The sequence below is a fragment of the Rhinolophus ferrumequinum genome, chromosome 6 (genome assembly GCF_004115265.2).
Source record: "Rhinolophus ferrumequinum isolate MPI-CBG mRhiFer1 chromosome 6, mRhiFer1_v1.p, whole genome shotgun sequence".
Classification (NCBI taxonomy): domain Eukaryota; kingdom Metazoa; phylum Chordata; class Mammalia; order Chiroptera; family Rhinolophidae; genus Rhinolophus; species Rhinolophus ferrumequinum.
Window position 1 is genome coordinate 26441504 of NC_046289.1, and position 21909 is coordinate 26463412.

Below are 21909 nucleotides of genomic sequence, written 5' to 3' on the forward strand. Positions count from 1 at the left end.
AAAGGAGCCAAGAATATTCAATGGAAATATTAATCTTTTCAATAATCTTTTCAATAAGTGGTGCTGGGAAAACTGGATATTTACGTGCAAAAGAATGAAATTGGACACTTATCTTACACCACTCACAAAAATTAACTCAAAATACATTAAAGACTTAAATACAAGACCTAAACCATAAAACTCCTAGAAGAAAACATACGGAAAAACTCCTGCATTGGTGTTGGCAATGATTTTTTGTATATGACACCAAAAGCACAAGCAACAAAAGCCAGAATAAGTGGGATTATATCAAATTAAAAACCTTATGCACAGCAAAAGAAACAATCAACAGAATAAACAAGCAACCTATGGAATGGGAGAAAATATTTACAAACCATACATATCACATAAGGCGTTAATACCCAAAATATATAAGGAACTCGTACAACTCAATAGCAAAAACACAAATAGTCCAATTTGAAAATTGGCAGAGGAACTAAACAGACATTTTTCCATAGAAGACATACAAATGGCCAACAGGTACATGAAAAGATGCTCAATATCGCTAATCAGGGAAATGCAAATCAAAACCACAGTGAGATATCACCTCACATCTGTTGGAATGGCTATTACCGAAAATGACAAGAGATAACAACTATTGGTAAAGATGTGGAGAAAAGGGAATCCTGTGTGCTTCTGGTAGGGATGTGAACTGGTACAGACATTATGGAAAACATTGTGGAGTTTCCTCAAAAAATTGAAAACAGAACTACCACATGATTCAGCAGTCCCATTTCTGGATATATGTCCAAAGAAAATGAAATTAGTATCTAAAAGCGGTATCTGCACTCCCATGTTCATTACAGCATTATTCACAATAGCCAAGACATGTAAATAACCTGTGTCCATCAATGGATGAAGGGATAAAGAAGATCACACACACACACACCGCCTTAAAAAAAAGAAATTCTGCTATTTGGGACAGTGTGGTTGGATCTTGAGGGCATTATGCTAAGTGAAATAAGTCAGACAAAGACAAATACCATATGAATCTACTTCTATGTGGAATCTAAAAAAAGCCAAACTTAGATTCCACTTATATGTGGCATCAAAAAAAAAGCCAAACAGAGAGGCAGCCAGATGGCTCAGTTGGTTAGAGCACGAGCTCTGAACAACAGGATTCCCAGTTCGATTCCCACATGGGCCAGTGAGCTGCACCCTCCACAACTAGACTGAAAACAATGAGCTTCCGGAGGGGCGGCTGGGTGGCTCAGCTGGTTAGTGCGTGAGCTCTGAACAACAAGGTTGCCGGTTCAATTCCCACATGGGATGGTGGGCTGCAACCCCTGCAACTAGGATTGAAAACAGTAACCAGACTTGGAGCTGAGCTGCGCCCTCTACAACTAGATTGAAGGAGAACGACTTGGAGCAGATGGGCCCTTGAGAAACGCACTGTTCCCCAATATTCCCCACTAAAATTTAAAAAATAAAAATAAAAAAACCAAACAGAGAATAGTATGGTGGTTGTCAGTGGATGTGGGTGGAGAAATGGGGAGATGTTGGTCAAAGGGTACAAACTGTACAAACTTCTATTTTAAGATGAATAAGGTCTGGGGATCTAACGTACAGCATGGTGACTGCAGTTAACAATACTGTATTGTATACTTGAAATTTGCTAAGAGTAGATCTTAAATATTCTCAGCACACACACAATAATTATGTGATGTGATAGATGTGTTAACTAACCTATTGTGGTAATCATTTTGTAATATATACGTGTACCAAATCATTGTATTGTACACCTTAATGTTACATGATGTTATATGTCAATTATGTCTCTATATTCTTGGAAAAAATGTTTGCCTTGCTTTAAGCCTTAACCAAGGTAGTTTAAAATGTTACTAGAGAAGAGCAGTGGTGTGGTAAAAAGGTCTGAGTCGGGGGAGTGCCGTGGGGGGGTGAGGTGTGAGAGCTGTCTCTTCCTATCTGAGAAACCTTGATGTGTCACCTAGCTTCTATTGACCTCAATTACTCCTCTGTTATAGTTGTCACCAAAGGACAGAGGACAACCAAGCCTTAGATCTCCACAGAGATTCAATGGAGGGGCTTAGCAGGCCTGGCTGGGGGACCCCCCCTCTCCAATCCCATCGCCATTACCTAGAGCAATTAATTCCAGGCGCAGTTTGGATCCTCAATCCTTCTCCTTCGTATACTGAATCCCAGTTCTGTTCACCCCTGCCTGAATGGCCATGTGTTTCAGGGAAAGTTCCCACAGAAGGAACCTTTCTCACTCTCAGGCAGTCTGTCTAGTTTCCCTTGCCAAAGAATTGCTTTGGGCAGTTGCATGGCAGTGTAATGCAATTGTGGCTGAAAAGATGTGACGGAAAATTGTAAGAGACACTTCTGGGAAGGGATTCCTTTCTCCTAAGCAGTTACACAAGCGAGAGGCTTTTTTTTCCTGTCTTGAATATTATTACCTGCAAGGATGCCTAAAACTGCAGAAGCAATGAGGAAAGCCATCCTACGAGGACACCAGTCCGAGGATGAGAGGGAGAAAAATGGAGAGAATTGGGTCCTTGCAGTAGGCATGGGAGAACCCTGGCGCTGCCCTATCTCACCTCAATTCTTGTTTTATGAGATAATAAATATTCCTTATAGTTCAAACTCCTTTCTGCTGGGTCTTTTGTTTCTTGTGGCCAAAAGTACACTGGAGATGGATACATACAGATTGTAGTTCTGGTGCTAATTTCTAATATCTAAGGACATTTTCTCAAGGAAATAATTCTGTCCTGATCCTGTGTGGATTCTCTTATTCTGTTGTCTTTTTCCAAACCTCTGTGTAGTTCCTTTACATGGTCACCTCAGCCATGGGGCATATGAAAGAACTCCAGAGATTTAAGTCTCACTATCTTTGTTCTGACTCTGCTGCCTTGACCCTCCCCGGCCCTCCGTGCCCCCAGCTTTTGACTTCTTTCTCCATCCTCTAGTACTCAACTCCCCCCTCTTCCTCAGCCTTGACCTTGAGTACTGCCTTCTCCACTGCAGCTTAGACTTCTCACTGGTTAAGATTCCAAGCCTCCCTACAGCTCCACGCCTCAGCAGGACTTAAGTAAACATCCCTGTGATTTCCCCCGCCCCTCTCATACCTCACTTGGGTCATCTCAGGAGTTTTGCTTCTTGTCCTTTTTGGTTCACATTTCTCTTCTGGGTTCTCTGGCTGCCATGTCTGCTTACTCAGACCAGAGGTCTTATCCAATGGTTGTGAGTCCTCAGTCTCTCTGAAATGGCTCTAAGTCCTCCTGTGAAGTCCCGAGTAGTCTTCAACTCTATTTCCACAGAGGATTGCTTCTCTTCAGTGTGCACTTCATGGAAAATGCCAGCTGCAGCTGTTACCTGGGCAGAGCGCTTCCTCTGTGCAGTTCTGCGCAGTTGCCTCTGTCCCTTCAGTGACAGACAGGAATCGAAGTCCTGCTATGGCTGTTCTGGTGGAAAGGAAAGCACTTGCAGAGTGCACACGATTCTATTTTGTGCCCTTGACCTTCTCCTCATTCCCAGGTTTAGCAACGAGGGCTTTTCCTGTTCTGTTTTTCAGGCCCACAATCTGAAAGCTACATTAGGAGCTGAGAGGCGTGCAAAAATGTACAAAATGGCTCTCTGTCCTTGTTTTAGTAGGAGTGCCTGCCTACCTCAAAGGTCCATTCCAGCTCTTGAATTCCATGCTTCCAAATAACATAGTAAAAATGCAACTCTGGGATTGCTAACAGATTCTTGGACGGAAGCATGAGCCCCCCAAACACGCCTGACTGGATAACAATGCAGAGTACAACGGTATAACATGTGCAACGCATTGTCTTTCATTTTTAAAAACTCATTTTATGAAACCCCTTAATTGAATCAGGCTTGAACTTCCTGTGGCATAAAACCAAATAGAATTACACTGATGCTAAAAATGTAAATGTATCCCAGATACCACTAAGCGATGTATTCATGGGAACGTTTAAGCCTGAAGACTTGCGTGCGCCCTCTGTGATAATAAAGCAGAGCCCGATGATCCGGCATTTGAAATATAAACATTTATGGGAACATTTTTAATTCCCTGCTCTCTTCGGATTGTAAAACTTGTTTTGACCTTGGAATCCTAGAATGTTAGACCTGGGATGACCTCTAAGATCATCAGTTCGTTCTCCAGCTGGTGGAAAGGATGCCTGGAGGGATGAAGAGACACACCGAAGGGCACTCAGCATCCAATCAGCGCCGGGGCCAGGTTCAGTTCAGACACCTGTCGTGAGCTTCCCCATTGCACCTCTCACTGCTCTGGGCATTGAGATCCCGAGTCAAGAAGCAGCCCTGGCGCTCGAGGTAGCCCCAAGGGTTCGGATGTTCGCATCAGGCCTTATTCCACTTTCTCCCTCATTCTGAATAGATTCCTTGAGAAACAGGAAACTCCATGTTTAGTGGCACATGGTTAAGAGACCTGGAACAAATAAAGGACTATCTCCCTGGCTCCCTAGTCTTGGGCCCTACTCTCCAAGCAGAGTCCTACACTGAGTCAGGGGGTCAGTGGGCTCTGCCCCTTGGAACTTCGTCTCTGTGCCTCTCATTCCATTGCAGAAGCTCATTTCATATTCTTCATTCATAACAGCCACAGAGAGTCACAGCATGGTGACATTTCAGTTCATCAGTCTCCCTGTTTGGCTGGTGGCAGGTTAAGGGATATCGTTTGGAGAACGCATGTACAGAACACTTATTTTCCTCTCCTTTCCTTTTTTTTTAAAGAGTGTAGTCAGCCCTCTGAAGAGAAAAACTGCCACATGATGCAGTTCCACCAGTGTGAAGATTTTGGCTCCGATCTTGGGGCCTGGTATCTCTTTCCTAGTGCTGTTGCCAGGCAGACTTGTTACTGACACAAATTTCCTCCCTGATAAGTCGAGCTCTTCCCCCTCCCAACTTCATTATGCCTGCAGTCGGAGCTCTGCTGCAGAGGAAGCCATGCCAGACACTCTGATTCACTCTCCTAAAATATCAGCCTGGCCTGGCTATGCTAGTGATGCGATAAAACTGGAAAACATAAATCAGATCGCTGGATGCTATATCTGGTCCTGCACATAGGCTGCAGCAGGCTCTGTGACGTGCCCCCCAACTCTGGGGGCCGTATCCAGGAGGAGGCTGAAGGACACAGCTTCCAGACCTGGGAAAGGTGAGCAAGGAGGGCAGAAGCTGACATGCAGAACAGGCCTTACAGCTTTGACATACATCCCAGACATTAGACCTGAGACCGAGGTGGAGATCAGGCTCAGAGATTGTTGGAAGAAGCTGGAGGAGGGCGTCTAAGGAGAGGCCTCCATGTTAGCCAATCTTCCAATGTAAAGAACCGGTCAAGTCTGCACATCAGAGGGAAGGTTGGCTTCAGCTACACTAGGAACCTGGTCATGATGGGAAATCAAATATACAGAATCTGCCAGCGTGGCAGCTTCCTTAAAGAACACTCTGGAAAAAGCCAACCAAGAAGGCCCTTCCTTCGGTGAAAAAAGAGAAGTACCTCCATTGAACCACATAATCATTCCAAAGCTCAGAAAAGAAAGACCATATCCATGGGGCTGAGTTCAGGCCATTTGATCCCAGTTTCTTGACTGGGGCCTGGGGACAGTTGGCTTGTCATATATGACAGTACTCCTCTTGGTTGGACATGCCAGGATTCCTAGTTCAAAAGTGGTCTTAGAATTGTACAAAGTCATGGGGTGGCCAGATGGCTCAGTTGGTTAGAGCATGAGCTCTGAACAATAAGGTTGCCGGTTCAATTCCCACATGGGATGGTGGGCTGCATCCCCTGCAGCTAAGATTGAAAACAGTGACTGGACTTGGAGCTGAGCTGTGCCCTCCACAACTAGATTGAAGGACAACGACTTGGAGCTGATGGGCCCTGGAGAAACACACTGTTCCCCAATATTTCCCAATTTAAAAAATAAAAATAAAAATAAAGAATTGTACAAAGTGATTATGGTGTACACTGTAAACTTACACTTTAAACTTACAATGTGCTGCATATCAATTACATCTCAATAAAATTGGGGGAAAAGAATCATGTGTAATTAAGGAGGTTCATCCCTCAGACTGCTAACCCTCAGTCATTGCTTTGCTAGGTTAGGTTAGGTCCTGCTGCATCAGGGTGAATCTGCCCTAAAATCAGATCAGATTCTTTGGGGCTTTGGGCCTGGGGGTGCAGGAGAATAGCTAGCAGTGGGCAAGAGACAGAGTGGGATGAGGTGCTGAATATAAATCAATGCTGAATATAAATTAAAGGAAATTAAGAAGCAATTAGTGGCCCACCCAAAAGTGTCCAAGAGTTACATCCTGGTGAGCCAAGAAAGGTCCATGAAGAGACTGACACATGGTTGGGCCAAGAGCTCCATCATGGTGTCAGATGAGTGAACCCATGTGTTCACAGGCAAGTGAAACCATCAATGTGTAATAAGGCAGGATACTGAGAAGTTCATTGTAGCTTATCTTTTTTGTTATTCTAACCTATCAGCCAAAACAATGGAAAGATGATTTCCCCATTTCCCTTCCAGGAAAGGTAGCCAGGTTTTGTGTTCCCAGACCTGGGTGCCCTGACCCCAGGCAGGGAATTTCCAGCTCTTTGTGAGACAGGCCCACCTGGGGGAATTCAGGAGGCTTCCAAGGAGGGAGGAGGTGTTTTGCTTTGTGGGTAAGAGAGAGTCAGGGCCTGACGCTCGGGAGGTGATTAAATCCTGGGAACTTGGCAAACAAGAAGCAATGAGTTTGTTGGATTTTCCACGTGGCCTGTCCCCTACGCTTTGTGCCCCATAGCCAGATGAGAATTGGCTGTGGATGCTCATGGATCCTGGTTACGGATGTGGCCTTGTGAGCCGGGTTAAGGGACCTGTTAGGGGAGCCCAGAGACGTACGTTGAGAGGAGCTGTGAGGGCCATCTTCGTGGTTGCCAGAAATAGAAGTGCCCGGCTGAAGGTTGGCGACAAGCACATGGCAGAGGCTTCAAAGAGCAGAAACAGCCTCAGTGACAAGAGCGATGCACCCCAACTGACAATAAGCCAGTGAATGGGTTGACCTTGACGATCTTCCAGGTCCAAGGCATAATTCTACATGCCCTCTATTTCCTTTGCACGAGCTGATCTCCCCACATCCCATGATTCAGAATGACTGCCACAGCAGCCACGGATTTCCAGGTCACAAGCATGCTCTCTTCGCCCTTCTACCTGGGCCACGGTGATGGTTGTACAGCTGTGCACCATTGGCATGGCATCATCCTGCGATAAGTCACCATCCCACGGTAAGGCCATGTATATGGGCATTGGAGGAATTCCTGTGCTACAGATTGGGTAAGTTCCAGACGCCCACAAGAAACATTATATAAGCTTTTGTATTCAGTGGAAAAAGCTTCTACTCCTTTTGTTGTCAGACTACAAATCCAACAGCTGCACACAATCAGGCACCAACATGCAGGGAACCATTTCCCTGTTTGCACAGGAAGCGCTGGCGTGCTCTGTGTTACTCTAGAATCACACCACTGAGCCAGCCCAGGTCTCAGCTCTGCCCCTGACACACGGCTGGTTTTGACTTTGCCTCCGGAGATCAGCCCACTTCCTGGGCCATCTCCACAGTAATGACAACACGGCCACATCCAGGCCTGAGCTTGCCTTCTGCCCACACTCAGCCAAGCGTGTTTGGCGTCCCGTGAAGCCCTAGGACTGCGCAGAGACCTCAGGAGACGGCACGGTGAGTCAACTGGTTTCCTCGTGTCCTAGTGCTGTCCCTCCATCTCTCTTTATCCCACAATTTAATGTGTTTCCCACATTCACCCCTTCTTCTCCATTAATAAACTCTGAAGTGTTTCAAGGTCCAACTTAAACACCATTTTCTCTGGGAAGCCTCCCTAACTGCCCAGGCAGAATTCACTGCTCGCATCTCACACTTGGCCCACTATTTCGTTTCCCTGGGGATTGCAGTTAATTGCTTACCGGTCTTTCCTACTTATTAGATAGCAAATCCTTGGAGAACAGAAACCATATCTTATTAATTCCCGAGCCCTGTGTAATACGAGTATAATAAATACTTCTCCTTACGTCATTTACAAATTCATTTTAAAAGGAATACTGTGTAGATAGAAAGTCCAAACTAGGGAAAGATCTGGTTTTCAAAAGAGATCACAAGCTATCCAAGTCAAAAATTCTCAAAAAATTGCCTGTGGAACAATAAATTTCTTTTAAGAGAATTATGGTACAATACACATAAAACTTACCATTTTAACCGTTTTTAAGTATACCGTTCAGTGGCATTAAGTACATTTACATTGTTGTACAGTCATCACCACCAACCATCTCCAGGATGTTTTCCCCTCTCCCAACCCAAACTCTGTACCCGTTAAACACTACCTCTCCCTCTCCTCCTTCTCCAGCCCCTGGCAACCATTATTCTACTTTCTGTCTATGATTTGACTACTCAGATACCTTATGTGAGTGGAATTATATAATCTTTATCTTTTTGTGATAGCCTTATTAGACTTAGCATACTGTCCGCAAGGTTCATCCATGTGTATGTGTCAGAATTTCTTTCCTTTTAAGGCTGAATGATATTTAGTCACATGTATAAGAGTTCTAATTTCTCTATATCCTTGCCAACACTTATTTTTTGCTGTTTTCCCCCCCTCATAATAGGCATCTTAATGGGTGTGAAGGTATCTCATTCTGGTTTGATTTACATTTCCTAACGTTTAGTAAAGTAAAGCAAAAAATGAATTTCTTTACTATGTTTGTTTCAGATTGTTAAACATAGCACGTAGTATAAAAAATTTGAAAAACACAGAAACAAAAATTAAAATGCAAAAACATATAAGGGAATAATACCACTTGTAATCAGTTACCTAGAGATAAACACTGTTGACATTTTGGGAATATCCTCCCAGTCTTTTTTTCTATGTAAATGAATTTTTATGGCAAAACTTCATTTTCTTATTTAGCAACTCCCCACCCAGCTCTGCCCCAAGGAGAGACCCCTTTTATTCAGTGAATTATTTGCTAAGTTCCCTGAGGGATATGCTGGAGGAAAAAATATATCATTGGTTTTTGGTTTACTACCAGGTGTTTGTTTTGCTGAGTGGCCATATTACGAATGGTAAGAGCTGCTTAGGCAATAAGGAGACTTTTAGGGGCAGGTGATGGAGGAAGGGAAACATGTGGCCAGAGAAGAACAGCACGTGAGGAAAGATTGCTGACAAGGAAAGAGAAGTTTGGAGGAAAGAACAGCTATTCGTAGAGAAATTTGATTACATTTCTGTCTCCACACAATACCTTCAGTAAAACCTGCATTGCTTATGAGTGGGTAATGAAGTGTATTTACAAACGGGATCATCGTGAATGTACCAGAATCAGAACGTGGCTGGGGAAGAGCAAGAGCAAAACTTGCTGAAGGGATGAAATCGAAATGAAAGAGACATAACTTATGCACTTATGGGTGTGGTCCTTTAGGAAACTTGGGTGGATACTATGTGCACTGATCTATTAGTGTTTTCTCATGTCATTTAATAATCTTCTAAGGTGTTCCATCTGGGCCAACACTAGTTACCAAAAATCCACTTCTTCCTGGGCTCCTTTGCAGTTGGATATGGCCATGTGACTGGGTTTTAGCCAAGGGAGAATGAAAATGGTTTGTACCATTTTTGGGCCAAGGCTTTTAAGAAGCAGGGGTATCTCCTTCATACTCCTTCCCCTTCTGCCAGCTTGATGAGGAGGATGGCAAGGCCCTAGGGGGTAGGAAGGTCAAAGGGGGAAGGAGCCTGACTTCCTGAAAAACCAATGGAACCATGTGGAAGAGAGCCAACTGCTGACCAGGAACACTTGGTTCCAGATTTTCATGTGAGTGAAAAGTACATTTTTATGTACAACAGCCTACTCTGTTCTAGTTATTATACCATCAATGGGTGCAATTTAATTACCTATTTAATGTCTAATATGCTATTGTCAGACAGTTAGAATGGATAAACTGTATTTTGGGGGATAGTATTGGGTTTTAATTCAATGGCCCAGTAGTTGGGTATATTAGACAAAAGGTTTTTGGCTGCAAGTAACAGACAACCTAATTGAAACTCATAATAGAGAAGGGATTTATTGGCTAACTGGGAGTCCAGAGGTACAGTGGACTGCATTGATTGTTACAATGATGTGAAGACTCAGTTTATTTCCACATGTCTTCTTTTTTATACCCACTGTTGGTTGCCTGCTAGGGCTAACTTCCTGGTGATTGTAGGAGGGCTGGCTGCAGTCAGACCTACATACTGTCTTGTTCCCATTCAACAGGAGCGCTTGTCTCCCATAATCAGCCAACATCAACGCAAAGCTTTGTGCTCATTGGCTCATTCCTGATCCAAACCCTGTGACCATAACAATTGGATTGGCAGTGGCCTAGACCCACCAGGCCTAACTGCTGGAACTGAAGGTAGGCTTGGTCCCACCCCCACTACATGGCTGCCACCAATGATGCTTATTTCTGCACAGGGATGGAGAGACTGGGTTGCCCGGATATAGAGATGAAAGTCACCTGATCCTAGCTTTCTGTGAAACAGAGAATGTTCTTTTGGAGATGCTAAATAAAGGTCAAGTAATTTCCTCCTTATGTACATTGAAATACATCTTTGGGAAAATTACTTTCTGCGAAAAGGACAAGAAGATTGAAATTGTGAAAGAGATAGATGATTTAAAGGCAAGGACATACAGCCAACGACCTGGGGAAAATTAAATGACTTGGAAACAAAGTCTAGATATTTCAAAAAGAATATTTTGTATGAGGCACTTTCATGGTGGGATCGTACAAAGTAGAATAAAAGAGGACATCAGTATGTTCAGATGTCACGTGTAGGACATTGAAGTTCAGATTTGTTTCTCAGACTGTTCCCTCTGTTATTGGAATGCCTTGCTCACTTAGCACGTGTATTAAGCATGACTGTCAAGGACACTTACTGTCTCTGAGCTAAGTTTAGGCTAATACGCTGATCTTGGCTCTTCCTCCAAACAGCATAAATTCATTTTCCTGGACTTCATACCATAGACTAGGAACAAAACAGTGGTAGTTAGGTGAATGCAGTTCTTCTTATGCTGCATTTACCTCTAAATCAACAATCAGATAGGTTTTTCTTGTTGGTTCAGAGAGGAATTGGGCCAATTATTTTAATGCACACAATTAAATAATCCTTTTCGGCACAGATGCTCTTTGACTTAAAATTCCTGCGTGTAAAATCTACACAAAGAAAAGAAATGTGAAGAGATCTGCTATAATAAGATTAAGCTTAAATGGTAAGGCAGGTGTTGAATATAAAATTGATTGGTTATGCCAACAACAAAATGGTCTAATTCATTTTCTCTACAGTTCTACAGAGAAAACAGAAGAAAGCCTGCTGTTTGTTTTTCTGCCCTACCCTCTTCCCAATGCAATTCTCGTCTTTCCAATGTGATCCTCAAAATCCAGTCCAATTTTCACTTCCTCCATGGAATTTCCTGGACTACTCCAGCCCCTATCTCTAGACTTCCTGGCCCTCATTGAAATAATACTAAAGAATGGGGATTAAAAGCTCAGACTGTGATGCCAGACCTGCCGTCAAGCTACGTCCTCAGTCTGCTAGCTCTGTGACCCAGGGCTCGTCCACTCTGAGCCTGTTTCCTCCTCTGAAAAATGGGACCAAGAGTGTGTCTGTGAGAATGAAATGAGGTAATGCATGAATGAGATAACGCCTGACCACAAGCAGGCATTAATAAGTGGTAGCTATGATTAATATGCATTATAATATGTAATCTCTCCTCCTGACTTGAAATAGCACAACACTGGACACATAGTATCTGCTCAACGCATCCCTATTTGCACTGAACGGAAGGGAATCGAAAATGTTTTTCAAAGTGAAGGACGATTATGAGCCAGGTTGGAACAGGAAGGCTCCAGGATGTTAAATGGCTTGCGGTGTGTGCTTCACAAATGTGCCATGAAACAACCACAAAACTCCACTGAGTCAAGTGCCGGAAAGAACGTGCGCAGCTGAGGTTATCAGAGGAAGAACGTAAACAGGACTGGAACACATTGTACAAAAGGGCACTGCTAGTCAGAACTGTCTGTTGGATGGCAGATCAAACAGGAATTTGGGTCTTGCTGGAATTCAGAAATGAGCCAAACTCACTTATGAAAATTTCATTTGTTAGATTGTAATGGGGTTGGGGGGAAGGAGCAATGCTTCACATTTTTTAAGAGAACAGCAGATTTTCAATCACCAAAAAAAAAAAAAAAAAGAGTCAACAAATGAGCCACTTACAACAGATCTTTTTGTGTTTGCTCATTGTAACAAGTCTATTAGGCCTTGGATTGAACAGCATTAAGCAAACCAGCACTTGTACTTGGCATGATGTGTTTCTTTCTCAAACACAAATGTCCATTGCTTGTTCATGGCCAGTGGTAAGAGACACAGAATGATATAAATCAGCATCAGAGCTCTGGCTCTGTTCCCTACCAGGTACAATCTTGGAAAATTTACACACACTTTCCAAGGATCAGTTTCCTCATCCATGAAATGGGAATAATAATTCTCCCTAACACAGATGGTTGCCATGAGGATTAGACAAGCTCATTCAAACAAAGAACTCAGCTTAGTGTATCTGCCATATGGCAAACACTCAATAAATGTAAGCAATTATGGTAATTTTGCAGTCTACTGTATCTCTGGACTCCCAGTTAGCCAATAAATCCCTTCTTCACTATGAGTTTCAATTATTAATAAATTTTCTTACTTGCAGCCAAAAGCATTCTATTTAATACACCAACTACTGAGCAGTTGAACTAAAACCCGATATTATACCCCAATTATTCCACAATTCAGATTTCTTACTATTTTTCTTTAGCATTGTCTTCAGATGCTGACTAGTTTGTTTAATCACATCTTTGCATGAAACTTAGAGACAGCACTTTGCCATTTTACGGAATTTGCATTTTTTAAACCAATAAATCTTCTGAATAGTGCTCTGTGGATATCAAGAATGATAAGGGTAAGTGCTGCCGCTGAAAACCTGTGTAGGAGATGGGAGAATTAGACCCAAAGGTGAGGGGAATTGATATAATTTACAATTTCGTTCTTGAGAAATCAGCTCCTCTTCCAAATTGACTTGTTTTTCTACCTTCAGTAAAACATGTTTCAGTTTCTTGTCTGACTTGAGAAAACTTCTATAAATCAAATACCTACCAAATCATTTATGCCCTTGAACTGAATCCGGGAATTCTGAGTTATGATATTAAGCAAGAATGAGCTTAAAGTAATTCTCCTCAGAGAGCGTCACAGAACAAGACGTCCTTTGTGTCTATCTAGGGAGGATGTGATGGTCTCCCTGCCCCTGGGAGGGTGCCAGGAGCTGTGATGGGGCTGGGACTCAGCAGTGATGCCTTGTACCTTTCACCTGGACCCCTTTGGGACAGTAACCTCTTTGTGAGGCAACTGCCCAGGCCTTTCTGCTGGTGAAAGGAAGCACTGACACTTGACCTGCATGAGGACTGGGATTCCCATCAGCCTTACTATAAGAAAGTTGAAAGGGCTAAATAGAAAAGCCACAGCCTCACACAGGCACTGGAGCCACTGAGAATGCACTGAGCAACAGACACGCCACTACCTTCCTGGAGCTTACAGTCTCATGGGAAAGACAGCTAATGAATAATTGGGCAAATGTGAATCACTTACGATGGTAACGAGTGCCCTGAAGTACAGAACACTATTGGATTGTATATCGGGGAGGGGGGTGGGAGGGTTCAGCATGGAAGTGAAAGCACAATTTTTGTATCAAAACAAGCACAGATACATGATGTAAAACACAAACTTTATTTCAGTTTTAAAGATAAAGCTGGAAATGGCAGAGAACGATCACATTTGCCTGGGGCGGGACTGGCTACGTCTCAGAGTTTGGCGGTGAGGCTTCCAGCAGCTGGGGCTGGCTGAGTAGGGCGAGTTTGAGAAGCCCTGGCTGAGGCACAGAGGGCTTCGGTTCCAGAGGTGAAACCCTCTAAAGAAATGAGAAGGACACCGACTGGCCAGCTGGAGGGCAGCTCGTGGCCTGGAGATCCCCAGCCCAGATTGTCAGCCACCAAAACCTCTCCCTGGCTTCAGCATTTTCCACATTCTTCACTCAGATTTCAGTGTTGTCTCCTCAGCCCAGGAGCCTCCTCTTGTGTTCATCTGCAAGCTAATCTTTACTGATGAAGCTATTTGTCTTGGGATATTAAGAAGCCAGTGTGAGTGTGTGTGTGTATGTGTGTGTGTGTGTGAGAGAGAGAGAGAGAGAGAGAGAGAGAGACATCTGACCCACTCCCCTTTCCTAGTACATTCTCTTCACCTCGCTCTTTGGGCATCAACGCACCTGCTAATTATCTGGTTTATGTCCGTCCCCTGGGACACAGTGGACTCAAAGGCAGTGGCGATGTAATTAATATCAACAGAACCCCTCTACCCCTCCCCCAGCATCTTCAGACTTCTCTGACTAAATTTCATGAGGCATTTCTGAGGTGCAGAGAAGGGGTGCTCAGATTGCCATGGGATGAGGGACTGATGGGAAGAGAAAGAAATGGAGGTAGAGAGGGCAGCTTTGTCCTTCACAAAGTATGTGGCATGGACAACACTCGGAAAGATCTCACCCTCCACTGCCCCCCACAGTGATATCTGCTGCAGGAGAATCTCTGAATCTCTAGAACCAGGAAAGCTCACAACACAGTAGAACCTGCATGTTTCCAGGGACTCATCCCAGAACTAGTGAATCCCTAAATTCTTGAACATCATCAAAAATATAAAGGCTGTAAGTAAAACCTGCTAAAGGATAATTGAAAAATTATAACGCCTCCTTAAAAACCCTAATAATTCTATTACTACAGGACTCCAGTTATTGGTAATGGTATTTCATGTTCTTAGGTCCCTTGACGTGCATCACTAGCAGCTGCCTTGCTATCAAAATAGTTCGTCACACCTAGTTTGTCATTACCTGTGACAGTAATTACAGTGAGCAGAGAGTGCCTGTGTCAATACAGGGATGCTGACAATTAACCTCATGGTCCCTGAGATTTCCATCCCTGTACACCTGTTCCACCATAAAATGTGATGCCTTAAGGTGCAGAACACATTTTTTTAGAGACCAAGAATGTAATGTATGGTGCATTTCAAACCCATTGGAGAAAAGAGATATATTCAATAAATAGAACTGGGTTGATATGCTACCTGTTTTGGAACAGAGGTAAGTTAAACTCTCTCTACACCGCCTTATACCTTACCCAGTAATTAATTCCTTGTGGTTAACGAGCTATACACAAATCAAAACTAACACCTTGAAAATATACATATATATAGGACATTTTTTTTTTTACAAATAATCCTGAGATAACGTTTCTTAAAGCAAGACGGCAACTCCAAAAACCTTAAACAAAACAACTGACAGTTTCAATTACATGAAAATGGCAAATTTTGCAACTAAAGAGATGCCATAACAGTGGTATAGCCACTGTGGAAAACAGTACGGAAATACCTCAAAAAATTAAAAAATAGAACTACCATATGATCCAGAAATTCCACTTCTGGGTATTTATCTTAATGAAATGAAATTATTATCTCCAAAAGATATCTGCACTGTCATGTTCATTGCAGCATTATCTACAGTAGCCAGGACATGGAAACAACGTAAGTGTCCATTGATGAAATAATGGATAAAGTAAATGTGATACACACACACACACACACACACACACACACACACACACACACACTAGAATATTACTCAGCCATAAAAAAGAAGGAAATCTTGCCATTTGCAAAACATAAGTGAATCTTGAGGGCATTATGCTAAGTGAAATAAGTCAGAGAAAGACAAATACTGTATGATTGCACTTATATGTGGAATCTTAAAAAGCCAAACTCAGAAACAGACAGTAGAATGATAGTGGCCATGGATTGGGGGTGGCGGAAATGGGGAAATGCTGGTCAAAAGATTCAAATTTCCAGTTATAAGATGCGTAAGTTCTGGGATTATAATGTACAGCATGGAAACTACAATGAATACTGTTTTATACACTTGAAAGTCGCAGAGAGTGGATCTTAAATGTTCTCATCTCACACACACACACACACACACACACACACACACACACACACACAAGACAATTATGTGAGGGGATGGATGTGTTAACAAACCTTATTATAATGATCCTTTTGCAATATATATTTACATCAAATCATGACATTATACATCTTAAACTTACACAATATGTCAATTATATTTCAGTAAAGCTGGGGGAAAAGCCCCAAACACAAAATCAAAAACAAAATGGCACAAATGGAAGCAAATAGAGCTACCGTGTTTCCCCGAAAATGAGACCTAGCCGGGCAATCAGCTCTAATGCATCTTTTAGATAAAAAATTAATATAAGACCCAGTATTATATATATTATACTATATTATATTATATTATATTATATTATATTATATTATATTATTAGAACCAGCCTTACATTATAGTAAAATAAGACTGGGTCTTATATAAAGTTTTGCTCCAAAAGACACATTAGAACTGATTGTCCGGCTAGGTCTTATTTTCAGGGAAACATGGTATATACCTGCCCAGCTGCCTCCCCAGAAGATCTTTTCTCAGTAGAACTCTTCTTATATTTAACACTCAAACTTCTTCATCAAGTATACATATCTCTCCAATATAACATGTTTGGGGCCAAGGTTTATATAGAAAAATTTATTTGTACATCCCCCAAAATCAACATAACATTTTAAACAAAGTAATATGTGTATGGGGGGGGGGAGGAATTCTCCAGTTACTTTCCAAATATAATTGGAGGAATGTCAGAATCACATGCAGATATTTTGAAAAGTATAGAATGTCAACAAAGTGATGTGAGTTGGATGCTGACAGTGCTCAGAGAGGCCATGTGGCTGCACATGTGTAAATATCTGTTTAAAATCACATTCAGTGTTTGGTCATCAGGCAACAATGTTCTGTGCATCTGACATACTACCGTGTTTCCCCAAAAATAAGACCTAGCCAGACCATCAGCTCTAATGCATCTTTTGGAGCAAAAATTAATATTTTAATATATATTATATAAATTAATGTATTTTACTATATTAATAAGACCGGGTCTTATATAATAATATAATATAACACAATATAATATAATACCGGGTCTTATATTAATTTTTGCTCCAAAAGATGCATTAGAGCTGATGGTCTGGCTAGGTGTTATTTTCAGGGAAACATGGTAAATAATTTGTTACATATATTGACATTTTTCTATGTTTTAGGAAATGGTTGGTAGTGATGGATTGACAGGAGAGGGGCCGCTGGTTAACATTTTCACTTTGTATCTGATTTTTAGGAAGGTTCCTGATGGTACAAGAGAGATGCTTGTATTCACAACCAGTAGAATAGGAAAAAATATTAATATTGAGACAATATATAAAATAGCACATTCACATGTAAACGAACAAACAACCACTAGAGAATGGGAGAAGAATGGAAACAGATAATTTACAAAAGGCTAATTGTGAAATTAGCCAATAACTATAAGCAATACCCAACCTCACTAATAAACAAGAAAATGCAATAAATACATAAAAACAATGAACCACCATTTTTAAAATCCATCAGATAGACAAAAAAAGAAAAAGTCTGATAATATTAAGAGTTGTGGAGGATTTGAGAAACCGGGCACTTTCACGTTGCTGATGGAATGTGCATTGAGGAAGGCATTATTCAAGGCAAATTGTCAGTATCTATTAAAAATGGTAATGCACATATGCTCCACTTTAACAATTTCTTTCTGGAAACTTATTATTCAGAAACACACATGTGCACAAAGATATGCGGATGTATAAAGATAACTATCACAGCATTATTTGTAATAGCAAAAAAATTTGAACAGATCCAAGTACACCAAGAATTTAAATATATTATGACACAAAATGCTATATAGTTGTTAGAAAGAGTGGGATAGGCTTACATGTACTGATATGGAAAGTTCTTCAAGGCATGTTAAGCGAACGGAGCAAGTTGCAGAACAATATGTACAATATTCCATATTTACGTGTAGCTGTATATATAGGCAAATACGTAAAGGAGACTGAACTGCTGAGAGCAATTACCTTGGGAGAGAAGTCGTTCGAGGAGGAGGTGGTGGAGATGAATTCTCATTCGACAAACATTCCAGTTTCTTTCCTCGCAGTGTTCCTCTCTGTATGAGGACACAGTCCCATGCTACTGACCTCAGGAATGGTCATACAACTCGCTTTAGCCAAAAAAAGTGATGTTGGCCACTTCTTTGCAAAATTTTAGAAATCAGGATAGCGGTTGCCTCGTCTCTTTCTTTCTCCCATGAGACTGACAATGGTCCAGATACAGATTAGTTTTCCCCATCAGTTTTGGTTCCTGAGTGAAAGAGGCAAGAAGCAGAGCTGTAGCTGACTTGTGAAAAATGTGAACTGTGAAGAAATCAACATGTGTTGCTACAAGTTGCTGAGACTTGGGGGGTGTTTGTTACTGTAGTATAACATAGCCTACCCTGACTGATACAAATAAAGGAAGACTTCCACAGGTTTTCATCTGTATATTTCTCTATTGTATGAGCATTTGGCAATACCATATACTCACGTATTACTTATATAATAAACTAATTTTTTTATATGAAGTCTTAACAAAATTCCAAATGACTATGTGTCAAGGACCTTAGGATTGTTGACAAATAGAAACTGCAAAGCTAAATCTTGGAATGCCAAGGGCAATGTTGAAGTGCCTGCCTGAGACCTTCAGGCCAACTCACCATGACTGCAATCTGTAGTACTGTGAAAAGGTACAAGGTGTGTTGTCAACCCAGTGGCCAAGACATATGGTGGTTAATTGGATATGCAAGAATTCTTCCTGTGCACATTAGTGGAGGTGGGTGTGGGGGAGTCAGGGCAGTGAACATTCTACCCACCAAACCACAGTGTGAGGGGCATCCTATCAATGGTGGGACCACAGGGGTTGCTTTTAAAGATATGGGAGACACTGTTCTTCAGTGGTAAGGATTCAAGTGCAATGACTGTGAACTCACAATTGTCTGAATACGTCAGTCCCTTTGGATGTGTCCCGAACACAAAGAATCTGAGAACCACTGAGCCAAGGGCATGTAATTGCATATAGACTCTTATTTCCTGGGGGCTGCTGCCCCTTGCTCAAATTTCAGACTCTCGACACTTGCTCAATGATCCAGCACCTCCTCTGTGTCAAATATGGTAATTGCCATTAGCTATACAAATACAATCTGCTCTCAAACTCACCGCCTCCATCAATAATACATACCCAGAGGCAGGGATAACAGTTATAGCAGAAGTAACCCTTTCTGAAGGGGATAGTAGTTTCCAAGAATTGTGCCAGACATATAATTTCTAATTCTCCAAAAAGATCCTGCAAGCCAAGTGTAATTACCCCTACTTTTTTGGATAAGGACACTGAGGTTCAGAGAAATTAGTGAGCCTCTTTCAGATCTGACAGCCGTAGGTAAGGGTCAGTCTCCAGTTCTTTTTTGTTTTCTATACCAAGTCACCGCCTCTGCAAAGGGATGAATAAATAATAGCCTTGAAGGGGGAGTTGACTAAGCCTTGAATCAGAACTTTAACTTTCAGAACAGGGTACAAAGATCCAGCTTTTTGTTTCCATCGCCCCCAGAGAGTAAGCAGAGCCCTGGTTAGTGGCCAGCCTGGCAATCTGACTTGGGTTAGCTATGGTTAGCATTCCACCCTTTTTTTCCCCCCCAGCTCCCAACCCCTCCTTCTAATGCTAAAAGTAAACATCTGACTTGCTTGAGGCTGAGGGTAGGAGTAAGGAAAGTGGTCACAATAGTTCTACTGTTACGCAAAGAATTCTAGATGCAGATCTAGGTTGTGGCAACCTGAGGGGCCCCAAGGTCCAACCCCTCAATTCTCTTCTGGGATTGAGATTGAGGAATGGGTCTCGTCAGCTCAGTACTCTAATATTCTTCCTGGTTAAGCACTCAGCTCAGACAAATGCCCTAGGACATCTAGCTCAGGCCTGTCCTTGATTACTTAAGAAAGTTTATCCTCAACAAGGCAAGGCAGGGCTCCCAGCCCCAAGAGAGTGTTTTCCCACTCAGCGGGCGAGCTGAGAATAGTGAGTGGAGAAGTTTCACCAAGAGTCCGAAAGATCCCAGACAAGAGGTTTTGGGGGTGGTCTCCTTCCCCAGGCTCTGCTTTAGGGCTAGAGGTCGAGGGGTCCAGCCAGCCTTTGTGCCTGAGGATCATCAAGGCCCAGGGGACCTTCAGAACAGAGCCTGGGCTTCTTAGCCAGATGAGGGAAATTAGGGACAACCTATAGGACGGCGAGACAGATTCCAGTGAGTGGCTCAGCCTTACATTGTGGATCGAAGTAAGGGAAAAAGAAATTCTCTCAGCAAGTGCTATAATGACAAAGAAGAGAAAACTTCAATGAGAGATGAACAGGACATAAGGATGCCCTCAGGAAACATGTCCTTCTTCTCAGGATGTGAGAAAACTGTACCAACAGGTTGATGGAGCAACAGGTGGCGAAGGTTTCGTCAGAGTTATGATTCAATGAAATGGAGCGTAGAGTTGATGTTAGTGTTCCATTTTATCTTAGTAGTGTTATAAAGACTCTAGAACTTTATTTATGGAATAATCAAGGGTCAGAAGGGGTCACTTAACTTTTTCCATTGTACTCAGTTGTGCTTTTTAGGGGAAATTTTGTGCCCTTGTGAAGCTGGCAGTTGGGCTTCCCAAAAGCAGTAGTGTACTCTGGTTTTGACCTGCTCCCTCCTTCCACTGTGTGTGTGCTTTGAGGAAGAGTCTTTTAAAAACAACTTTGTTTCTTCTTTGCGTCGGGACTAGGAAGAAGGGTGGTGTGCAAAATGTCAGGTGGCATTCACTCTCAGGGTCGTGCAAATGACCTCCTTACATTTTGTCCCCTAGGTGCCTTACTTGTCACACTCTAGTCCTGGCCTGGGGGTCGGGCACCGTGCCATGAGGAGACCATGAACTCAGTTGTTGAATGGATAAACAAATGAGGTGGACAGGGAAGGACACTCCTTGGAAAACTCTGTACACTGGGGTTGCACAGCCGTTTTCCAGAAGGTTCACGATGAGGCAGATGAATGCGATCGTTAGTAGTGTAGAATTGTCCGCTCAAGCCGCTATAACAGAATTCCACAGATGGGGGTGCGTAAACAACACACAGTCTTTCCTCACCGTTCTGGAGGCTGGAAATCCAAGATTAAGGTGCCGGCTGGTTCAGTTTCTGACGACAACCCTCTCACTGGCTTGGAGACTGCCTTTTCGCTATATGTTCACATGGTGGGGGGAGAGCTCCGGAGTTCTGGTCTCTCTCCCTCTACTCATAAGAACACCGATCCCATTGTGGGGGCGCCACCCTCATGACCCCATCTAAACATAATCGCCTCTCAAGGGCTCACATTGGAGTTTGGGCTTCAACAAATGAATTTCTGTGGAACACAAACATTCAGTCTATAAGAGTACTGTATGAAGATTACATGTTTGGGTCCCTGCTTTTATACAAACCTTTGATCACGGAGGTAGACAGAATTCTAAGATGCTCTCAAGATGCCTGGTCAGCACACCCAGCGTCATCCCCTCTTTTGAGGTGGGTGGGCCTGGCCAAATCAGCTGAGCTCTTTAAAAGAGTGTCTAGAGGTCAGGGATGGAAAAAGTCAGAAAAACTGGAAGCATGAGAGGGATGAGACGGCCTCCCACAGCTATGTAGTGGGAGGGACGATGGAGTGGACCACATGGTGAGGAAACACTGGAGGCCTCTAGGAACTGAGATCAGGACCAGGCAATAGTCAACAAGAAAGTGGCCACCT

At 42.6% G+C, this 21909-nt stretch overlaps 1 long non-coding RNA gene across 1 annotated transcript; it reads left to right on the forward strand.

Annotated features, from left to right (window-relative positions):
- The first annotated feature begins 7626 nt into the window (after window positions 1-7626).
- Window positions 7627-12291, forward strand: LOC117023280 (uncharacterized). Its single transcript, XR_004423178.1, has 2 exons — window positions 7627-7734; window positions 11377-12291. It is a non-coding gene; the product is annotated as an uncharacterized LOC117023280 (long non-coding RNA).
- The last annotated feature ends 9618 nt before the right edge of the window (window positions 12292-21909 follow it).